At 52.7% G+C, this 10,301-nt stretch overlaps 1 protein-coding gene across 2 annotated transcripts in view; it reads right to left on the reverse strand.

Annotated features, from left to right (window-relative positions):
- The window catches only part of LOC143426477 (uncharacterized), a 91,617-nt gene extending 82,530 nt beyond the window's left edge, over window positions 1-9,087 (reverse strand). For both annotated transcript variants that reach the window (XM_076899966.1, XM_076899965.1), the window contains exon 1: window positions 8,976-9,087. The gene's annotated coding sequence lies outside the window, so the exon portion shown is untranslated. The remainder of the gene's footprint in view (window positions 1-8,975) is intronic.
- Between the last annotated feature and the right edge of the window lie 1,214 nt (window positions 9,088-10,301).

The following is a 10,301-nucleotide window of genomic DNA, read 5'->3' on the forward strand; positions in this document are numbered from 1 at the left end:
ACGAAGGCCTTGTCCGGTTAGATCGTGATGAATGTGTCGAAAAAAGCTCGGTACTCTTGCGAACCGCTCGACTTTAAACGATTCCAAGGAATTCCCTGCAGACCTCCGCTGGACGATCGTTTCTTGTTATTTCAAACACTTTCAAATCTAAATTTCAACGCCTTGAATTCGCGTTAAACGCGACACGATAGAAAGTACGAATCGATACCAATTTGTCCAGCGGTTACGGAGCGAGTTAGCAGCGATTCGTTCGAGTGAAACCAAACCGCGACACGAGACACCAGTAGGTGTTGTCTTAACTAGAACAACTCGGACAATGAAGCGCACAGACTCGAACGAATCGTCGAGCTGTTCGATAGGGAGGATGAAGAGCTTACAGCTGCTCGAGCTCCGCGAACAACGGGAAACATGGCGCAGCCGATCGATCGGCGGTTATTCCGCGCGCGGCGATTCGCAGAATTTCAAACAAGCCGTACGAGTATGTTTCATATGATATTCCCCAGGTTTCTCCGCGGTCTTTCGATGATTTAGGTAAACGACGATTAGCGTGCGGACGTTTCCTTATGAAGTTCGAGCGGCGGACGAGCTGCTGGAATTTTGTCTTGCGCGCTCTCGACGATCCGCTCGCGAATTCCGTGTTACCCGCGAGGACTTGCGGTCAAGAGGAACGACTGACTCTGGCCAAAGAATCTATGCGGGATTGAAGTAGTGGGAAATACTGGAGAATGTCAGAAGGAAAATTGCCTCCGAACGAGTACAATATTATTCGAGTAACCTACGTTATAGTAATAATTAGTCGGTAAACGAGGTACAATGCATCACAGTCGCTTTCTCGCGGAGATTGCCTCGTTCCGAGGCGGCACGCTAATCGGTAGGAGTTAGCCAAATATTTCCAACCTCGCCGGAAGAAGATTATGCCATTTATAGACGTTAGATCGAGGGTTCGACAATGCTGGGCTGAGAATTCTTCTCACGGGTCGCGCAACGCAACGCGTTTAGACCGCATCTGGTAACAGTAACGGCCATTTGTCTGCAAATTACGCGATAACAGGGGGAACCACGCGAAGAAGAGGCACGCGAGGGAAGCAACGGGAAAAAGAAAGTGACTCGTGGCCGTGGAAAAGGACTTGCCTTCGACCCGCTCGCTAATGGCGATCGTTAGGGTTCATCCGGCTAAAATTCGATGAAACGATCCAGCGTGACTCGTGGAGTTTGAAAAATTCCATCCTATTTATCACCTATAAATACCTCAGTCAATTTACATCTAATAAATTGTCTTTCAACGCGTGTCTAATACCGTGTCTACGCGAGATTTTCAATCTACCGATCCGTAATGTCACCGCGCGCGCCACACCTGAGTCCCGGCGTGAGTCGCGATTTCGCAAGGATCCCGCGCAGAGCCAGGCGACGCTGAAGCGGTAACAGAGGTGTCGAAAGAAGCAACTCCCTTCCCGATCTGCTATCGGAAAATTGTTCGAAGCGTTGCGTTTCCAGGGAAGCCGGCTGACGAAGAGAAAGGCGCGGCAAACGGAGGAAGGGTTCGCCGAAACAAAGACATCAAACGGTTTCGCTCGGCCGTTAGACATGCCCGATCGAGGATCGGCCACCGTAATTTTCTTCTCGGTCCTCGAAGCCACTCGAAAATGCCCGCTGGCGGACGTCCGAGTTTACGAAATCGTCTCGCAACACGATCCTCCACGGTGCTGGGTTAAATCGATCCGCCATCAGGGCTCTTCGAGCGCTCGTACGTCGTCCGCTGGTAATCAAGAGTAAATTAGCAACACCGATTTCGAGTGTACGGAATGTTGGATACTTTCTGTCTCTCTCTTGCTCTCTGCTCGCGCGTGTTGTCAGTAATGCGAAGGCGGTTAAACCCGGTTCTCGTTCTAGAGGAACGCAGCAGCGTCCATCATTTGGTTTTTGCGAATCGATCGAAAGTGCACTGGACGCGTGCACTAGTTCTTTTTTTTTGCGAACGATCGCCGCGACTCGACGGAGGAAAGTAATCGATCGCGTTTCCTTGCAGCGGTTTCGCTATCGGTTGTTCCACGGGGAATCGTAAAGGGATCAGCGACGCGCTTTCGTCGCGATAGGTCGTTGACACTGGCAATGGAAACCGATGGCGCGATAGGGACAGAAAAAGGGAAAAGAAGTGGAGCGAGAAAGAGTCTCGGATTCCAATGCGTACGATGGAATTCGTAGATACGCAGGGGAGGCTGAAGAAACGTATCGGTTATATAATTGGTGAATTTCGAGCGATTCCGCGAGCGGCTCGTGACCGAGATACGAAAATTACGTATGGGAGCAACTCCACCTTTTCAGTCTCGAGGCTAATAGCCGATTGTGATTCAAAAGGAGTGAAATCCGCGGCAGATGAGAAAACGAGCACCGCGACAGTATAGAAAATAGACGAGGGTAACGCCCGTGACGCGACGCCGCGACGAGATCGATGACCGGCTGTAATTCAATTCGACGCGTTAGAAAGCGTCTTTTAATTAATGCGTCGCGGACGATATTAGCCCCCGGTTGGGAACTGCACGGTAAAGTGTCCGTTCTCGTGATTAATCGTAATCGTTTGAACGGGGCCAGTCCAACGGGGGACGTGACTCGTAATTAGAACGGCGCACGATTCACTGTTGCGTAATCGATGATTCCTCGATCGACCTAATTCCGATCCATGTCGACGCGTTCGACGTTTCGCGAAGCATAATCTGCCATGCAATTCGTACCCCCCGTTGGTTCTAATCGGACAGGTTCAATCGGTCCATTCGCTTCTGTTGCTCGCCGCGCAGTTTCTTCTCCACGTGTCGCGTATCTTGCCATCTCCGAGACTTCCTTCCGTCACATGGAAGTCGTCGTAACGAATTCGTTCCCCTCGCACGGCGCGGTCGAAAGAAATGTGGCAGGGATAGCGGAGCGACTTGTCCGCGTGGAGAAAGGTAGACGCACGGAGAGAGGCCAGGGATGGTTGACTAACAAACGATGATTTCGTCCCGTGCCGCGTGAATATTTCATGAGGATACGTAGCCGATGCCGTGTTCGACGGAACGGAGAGGTCGAGAGGGATGGACGGGTCCACGAAGGCAACGACGACGAGTCGGAGGTGATGACGCGGAGGTGGCGCGCGAAAGGGCGTCGCGACGAACGAACGAGGACGGAGAACCGGGCCAGCGGCTGGCCAACAACCAGGACAGAGGAAAATTCATGAAAATCTATTCCTGATTTCGTGCCCCGATCGTATATATTTGTGCGCGGTATTGGCCAGGGGCCCCGCTTCAATGAATATCGGGGATCACCAACTTTCCACGAAGTGACACGGACCTTGTATCGTTCCATCGTTCCTCGTAGCTGCTTTCTGTCGCAACGCGCAATTTCAAACATCTCTCTCTCTCTCCCTGTCACTACGCGTTTCCGTTGAGAACGAGAAAATCGGAACGTTCCGCGAAGCTTTCGAGCTTCTCGGTTTCTGGCTATTGGCGATGTCGGAAACCGTGGGTCACGTATTAGCGAATTGTTTCACGCTTTAATGGCGACTGGCAGTTCTGGGAAGGTTTAGGAAGCCTTAATGGACACGCGATGGGACTCCAAATTACCTGGTTATGGGTTATTCGATCCAAACCGCGACCTTCCAAGGCCACTTTCGGTAGCCAATCGTTTCTGGCGTAACCGTGAATTAAGGATTCTCGCGAGAGTTCGTAGGATTCGAAGAAAGCCTTCCTCGAGCAATTCGACCTGACGTTTCTCTGAAACGGTCCACGGGCGAATCTATATTCGTACGGAAACCAGAAGCTCTGGTTCCACCACGAGAACAAACATCGTTGAGACATGCGCTGGTAACCTTCGATACGGTGACACCAGCAACAAATTGATGCACGTGCGTTCGCTGCACGGCGCTTCGTCAGTGAGCACCTGCGAATCTATCCGAAGAAGTATCACCCGATCGATATCGAACGTAGATGGAGATGGTGACTTGCCGCGGGTCAGAAAGAGTTAGGAACTTCCCTGTGCACGACGGGAGAGTATCTAAGCCAAGGTTTAATTAAACAGTCGGTAAAAGGAAGAGGCTGGCTATCATTTCTGATCGTTGTTCCATGTTGCTCTAGCTTCATCATTAAGCTATCGTGATATAACAAAGTTGCACGGGTTACTCGTTGCTCTTTCCCACCAGGCGGTTTCCTCCGACGAAACGACGCTCAGGCATCGAACTACTCGTTACTCGTAAGTGTACGATGAACTTGATCCCATCGGTAGCGACAGTAAACGAAAAAGAATAAAAGAAACGTACAGAGTCGATCCATAGTCCGTCGTAGAGTCAAGGTACGCTGGACCAGTCTCCTGGTCCGCGTTCCGCCAGTCATCCTTACTCTCCCAACATGGTTACCCGTGCATGATTAATCGAACGGACCAAGTTAGGCGCACGCCATCGGCGTAACAACGGCGGTGAACAACGAGGAAGAAACAAAGAGCGTGACTATGGTCTACCGAAAGCGCGAACGGGTGAATTCCCTCGCGCATTAAATTACCCGCGTGTCGAAACGGTTATCATATAACATTATCTTGGTCCGGTCCGGTTGAACGTTCACCAGGAATGCCCGAGAGCGCGATCGATATGCCCCGGCTCGGTCCAACCGAACGGAGGAATCGTAATTCACCGCGTAGACTCGTTAAGCTCGTGGCAGAGAGTCGCTCTCTCGTAGCCACGGCCAATAATAAAATTAATATAAAGCCAGCGTAACGAAGCCTCGATTATATCGTACGGAGCCACGTAACTAATTACGTATTATCGTTAGTGGGAGTGGCGGCTGGTTTTACGGTTGATTTCAGACGCGTTTTTCGCCGGGGAATCGCGGGAGCGCACTTTCACGCGACGACACGCCGTGTCGCCCAGCTCGATCCCCGTTTAATTCTCGTATTATTCGACGTCGCGATGCGATTACCTCGATTATCGTCTTCGCGTTCACGTGCGCAGACGGTTGGCCTCAAAGACACCGCGTCCCAGCGGCCGCCTCGTTCGCGAAACGTCCAAGGACAACCTCGCCGCGCTCGATCGAATTCGATTCGCTCGGTTCCAAGTTCGATCGTCCCGGTCTCTTTTCAGCCGAGCCGCCGATTTCGGAAGCTCTCGCTGCGCTGGCCGCGCGAGCACCGCCGCTGCAATTTCGTTGCATCGGACGCGCCGCGCCGCGTCGCGCCGTTTTCGCTTCTTGCGCCGACTGTAAATCAGGAGAGCGAGCAAAAAATTACATGTTCATGCTAATGCCCGACGATTGCACCGCGCTCGTAAAAATGTCACGCTCGTACCGCGAGAGTCCCGGTCGAACGATCTTTCGGCGAATCGCGCCGCACACGTGACACGTCTGTTTCGCTTTAAACCAGTTTATAAATCGTCGGTTTCTTTTCTCACCTATCTCGCGGCTCGATCTCCGAGATTAACGCGCGCCGTTTCGCGCGCGAAGACCACGGAACAATCTCAATCGAGGGGTTTCAAAACGAACTCGGCGCGGCCACGTTCGATTCGACCGAGGGTTCGCCTCGCGAGCCGCCGAGTTTTTTTTTTTTTCTTTTCTTTCCACCAGCGGCCGGAAAGTGGGCGCGCGACGCTCGTCTACGATAGGTGGGATCATCGCGACGGCAATGAGCTTAACAATGGCATTGCGGTACTGCTCGAATTTAATTCGAAAGCAGCGAGGCCTATTGTACCGCGCGCGTACGTATAAATAGAGGCGGTCGGTGCGCGTGCCCACGCAGCAGCTTTATGCCACCGAACACATCCCTGCATCTCTCTCTCTCTCTCTCTCTCTCTCTCTCTTTCTCTTTCTCCGTCTATTTCCATCTCTCTCTACCGAGTCGAATTTACATTTACAACCGCGCGACCGTCATCTAGAAAAAGAACATATAAATTCTCGTTAAATGCGATTCTCCAGGAGTTCGTTCTGTCGCCTTGGTTTCATCCTGACACTCGCGTCGCGGGACTCCATAGTGAATGGTACCAACGTAAATGGGCTGGGTGCTACGTTGGTCTCGGTGCTTTTAAACACGTTGGACTGCTGTCTTTAGTTTTGCTTGGCGGAAACAAGTATTATAACCGAGCATAGTTTTGGTACGCGTTTGCAATGGAACGAGACTACACCGATTTCGAATTTTACTTTGAAGAATATTAGAAAGGGGAAGCAACGTTCAAAGACGTAGCAGAGACTTTCGACGTGACGAACGATGACGTAACACGATGACAAGTATGCAAAGGGAGCCGAAAGACGCCGTTCGGGTACGGCATTGTCGTTCAGGAACCGTTTTATTGCCGTTTGCGCCAGTCCAGAGGCGAGGATCTCGCCAGGCGAGGACATTGTTCGAACCTCTGGGAGTCTCTCATGATTGTCGTGCTTTCCATTCTCGTAATAGTGGCCGTATTCAAATAACGTCGGTACACGTTTACGCATCGCGATCGTTGGGCAATCGACGAAAAAAAAAAAGAAGAAAAAAAGAGGAAGCGACCCGTAGCCGTTCGCGCAACTACGCTCCACTTGACACCGACGTGCCACGCTCGATCTCCTTGAATTATTTCTCGTTCTATCGCGCGACTCTTTCCCGGCGAATTTCATCGTCGACAGGACCGCTCGTTTTCAGCCAGGTTTTGCAAGCGACGCGCGATTTACAGAGCGGTTCCCCCCTGTCCAAGAACGAGGAACGCTTTTAAGATAATTCGAACGCGTCAGTTGACAACGGATACATTCCAAACGCGGATGAAATTCTAAATCCTCGACGAGCGATCGTCACACTTGCCTGCTCAGCAATAAATCGGCCGGCCCGTTTCGCGTCTCTCCCCGATATCGACGTTATCAATCGCCGAAGCAGCGCATTAATTGTAGGTACGGGCACCGTCTATGTAAATTACAGCGGTGAAACGCGGGGAAAAAGAAATCGAGCGGCCGCCGGTGAATTATTACGCAGATAGGGAAGACGCGGTCGCGAGGGATCGTTAATGGCGTGTCGCGGATCGATCGGCGGTAACCGGCAGGCCGTTTCGAAAAGGAAGAAAATAATGGAACGGTACGGGATAGGAGGAACGAAAGGAGGCAGAGCGATCCTATTGGTTTCGCGCGACCGTTAACGGTCTTGTCGGTCTATTTCGATCGGCGTGGCCCCTGCAACAAAAATCGTGGCGCCTAGCCGTTGGCTTCCCTGTTATCAATTAACTGTTAACGTAGCTGCACCCTCGGAAACCCGTAAGCGCTGCGTGCGCTATCGAACCAGCCTGTTCCTCTATGAATAATGTATCTCGGTTCGGGGAATTCGTGGCATTTAATCATTGGATCGTTAAGAGCGGACGGACGACCGACTTGCGGGGATTTATGCGGCACCCACGAATATCCCTGCACCGCCATCAGAATCGTCCTCCTTCGATTCCGAATAATGCTTCCTCGACGCACGCTTACCTTGCCACTTTGCCGATCCTCTGTGGATCCTCGTTAAAAGACAACGAACGCGACGTCGAGGGTATATTCTCTTACAGATTTTTCGATCGAACAAGTAGCGCGTGTATCGATGTTCCAGTTTCTGTTACCGTTTCCTACGATCACGACGAACGATAGAAGAAAAAGCGGATGATCGATAATAGGAAATAGATCCAGGGTACAATAAACCGTCGAATAAATGAATAGCCTGCAGTGTTAATGATCCGGAAGGGTCATTGTAAATGTTTATTACCGTGCCAGCAGCTGTTGGCTTCGATACACGGCCGGTTAATGGCGCCATATTTACAAAGAGAACGCGTCGAGTTTGAATCGGTAAGCAGCAGACGTAATAAAGGAACAGGCAAACAAGATAATTATTTGGGAAATTGTGCAACCGGGGCAATATTTCAATCGGTACTTGTTACAGCGCATTATGATAACGATTACGCAACCACCGGTCGCGCGAGTTGAAAATTTCTTGTTTATTAACTCAGAAACTATTACCGGCACCCGTGGGGAGACTTTATTAGCGTATCCGACGCGTTACCACCGATTACGCGGTAATCTACATTCGCGTTTATTAAGTAATGAGTAAATAGCAGGTAGCGAGGCGAACCGATAATTCGCGTCGAACCTGGTCTCTTATCGGGGAATCCGCGAAAAGATTGGCGCGCGGTCGAGCGTCATGGCCGAATCACCTTGCGCGCGGCTACGATCTCGAATGGGCGCAGCCCCTCGGCAGTCCGGAGGCGCGTAAATTTATGAACGAGGAAACGCCGTGGATCGCGGCGGGTACACAGCTCTCGCGGTGTGTCTCGTCCGCTGAGCGGCAGAACGAACCGTTCGGTGATATAAGGACGAGCGTGGGCGACGCTTACTTTTCAAGCGGAATCGCAAGCGCGAAACTGGTTCCGAGCGAATTAGACGACGACCAGGCCCCGCGATCAGGGGACTCGCGTCGCGCGTTCGTGCGTTACGGAAAACGATCTATGGACCTATTCGTTATTCGCTTTTTTTTTTTTGCGGCAGGCCTGCCACCGCCCGATGGGAAACGACCGATTTCTTCGCGAGTCTCGACCAGTCGCCTATAAATTCCCAGTCCCGTGAGATTCGATTTCCCTGGTCGTCGACCGGTGAATCGTACCACCGGGACAGGATTCAGAGAACGGTCTGAATCGAATTTCGTTGGTCCACAGGGAGGATCGATCGTTCAAGGAAAGGGAGAGTCATTGGCTTCGCGCGACGATCGGGACGCAGGAGTACGAACAGAGATATCATCGACCATCGTGGCGGTCGATAGGACGGTAGCCGGACGAGGTAGCCGGGTAAAACGTCTCAATCAATTTCAGGACTGGCGCGTTTTCTTCTAGCGGACTGTGGTCGATTCACACGCGCGGCGGGCCGCTCTTCGTACGCGATCCCGGGCGGCTTCATAAATATTCAGAGGCGCCGGTCGATGTAACGCGCGGGCCCTCGCCGCGGCAAGGGTACCGGGAACGGGCAAAGAAAGACAAATCGATTTACCTTATGCGTCATTCCACGACCTTGAAGCCGGGGGTAGCTGGCTGCACTTCCGGTGAACGGTTTCTCACTTTCCCACCTGATCCGTTGCGTATCTCTTCTCGTTCCTTTTTCCCCGGCAAACTCGTTCGCCGTACGCTTTTCCCTCCTTTTTTCAACCGTTCGACGAGTTCACCACGATTCCACGGGAGAGAAAGAGAAGAGAGTCAGTCAGTTAAGGGAGGAAGAGAAGAAGAGGTAGAATAGAAGCGAAGAGGAAAAGTAGGAAGGCACTCCGGTTTCAACAACTGCACACTATCCTCGCACACTCGAGCACTCTTCTTCTTGTACGTTCATCGATCCTCCGGTTGGATTATAGCTCTCTGCGAGTATATCCAGATCGAAACGTCCGGTCGAACATCCTGACGGTGATCGGGGGGGGTTTCGCGACAGGATTCTCGGTTCCCAGGTAGCCGTGCCTCGTGGCTGCGGCGACCACGTGTTCGAGCGACAGATCGCGACGCACGTCCCTCGCTTTCGGTGTATAGGTGTCACGCGGCAAGTGTTCTCCGGATGATCCGGATCACCGAACCAGGTATAACGATTATCCGCGCGAGCTACGTCCTCTTCTCCTGTCGTTGACTAGTAAGAGTAGATCCTCCTAGATCGGCCGCCAGCTCCACCTCCTCCTCCTCCTCCACCGTGGTCACTTTTTGGCGGAACAACACCGATGCACCTATCGCAGTACGCAGTGTCGATCGATCGATCGGTCGACGTAGCACGCGCGACCTGTGCGTATCCTATCCGGTCGCCGGTGGTCTCGGGGGTGTCGTGCCGCGCGGTGGCGTCCGATCGATCGCGTGGATCGCGTGTCGTGCCGACAGGACAGCCGAGTCCTGACTGCTTGTCCCTCTGTTAAGAGCACGGGCGGAACGGAACGGAAGGAGTCAACCACGTTGCTCAGCACCGTCCGGCAATCGTTTGGTGCTCCTTGTCCAGGTCCTCTCTCGAGGCGTGTGATATCCCCCCCGACGAGTCGCCTCGTGGACGAAGCGGAATATCAGCGAGCGCTCTCGCGGAGATTCGTGGGACGCTACTCGCTGCGAGCGATGGCGCGGCGGGGGCCGCGGGGTTAAGCTCTGGCGTGGCGTGGCGCGGCGCGGCGAGGCGAGGCGCGGCAGGAGACGCGGCCGACGAGAGGAGGCTGTGTGTACGGTGGTGAGTAAGCCGAGCGTATCGGTGAGTTTTAAGCTGCGTCGCGCGAACGAACGAACGAGCGACCGACCGACCGAGCGGACAGAGACGACGAAACGGAGCAGGAGAGAAAAAGGTGATCGTTGAGAAGAGAAA

The sequence above is a fragment of the Xylocopa sonorina genome, chromosome 8 (genome assembly GCF_050948175.1).
Source record: "Xylocopa sonorina isolate GNS202 chromosome 8, iyXylSono1_principal, whole genome shotgun sequence".
Classification (NCBI taxonomy): Eukaryota; Metazoa; Arthropoda; class Insecta; order Hymenoptera; family Apidae; genus Xylocopa; species Xylocopa sonorina.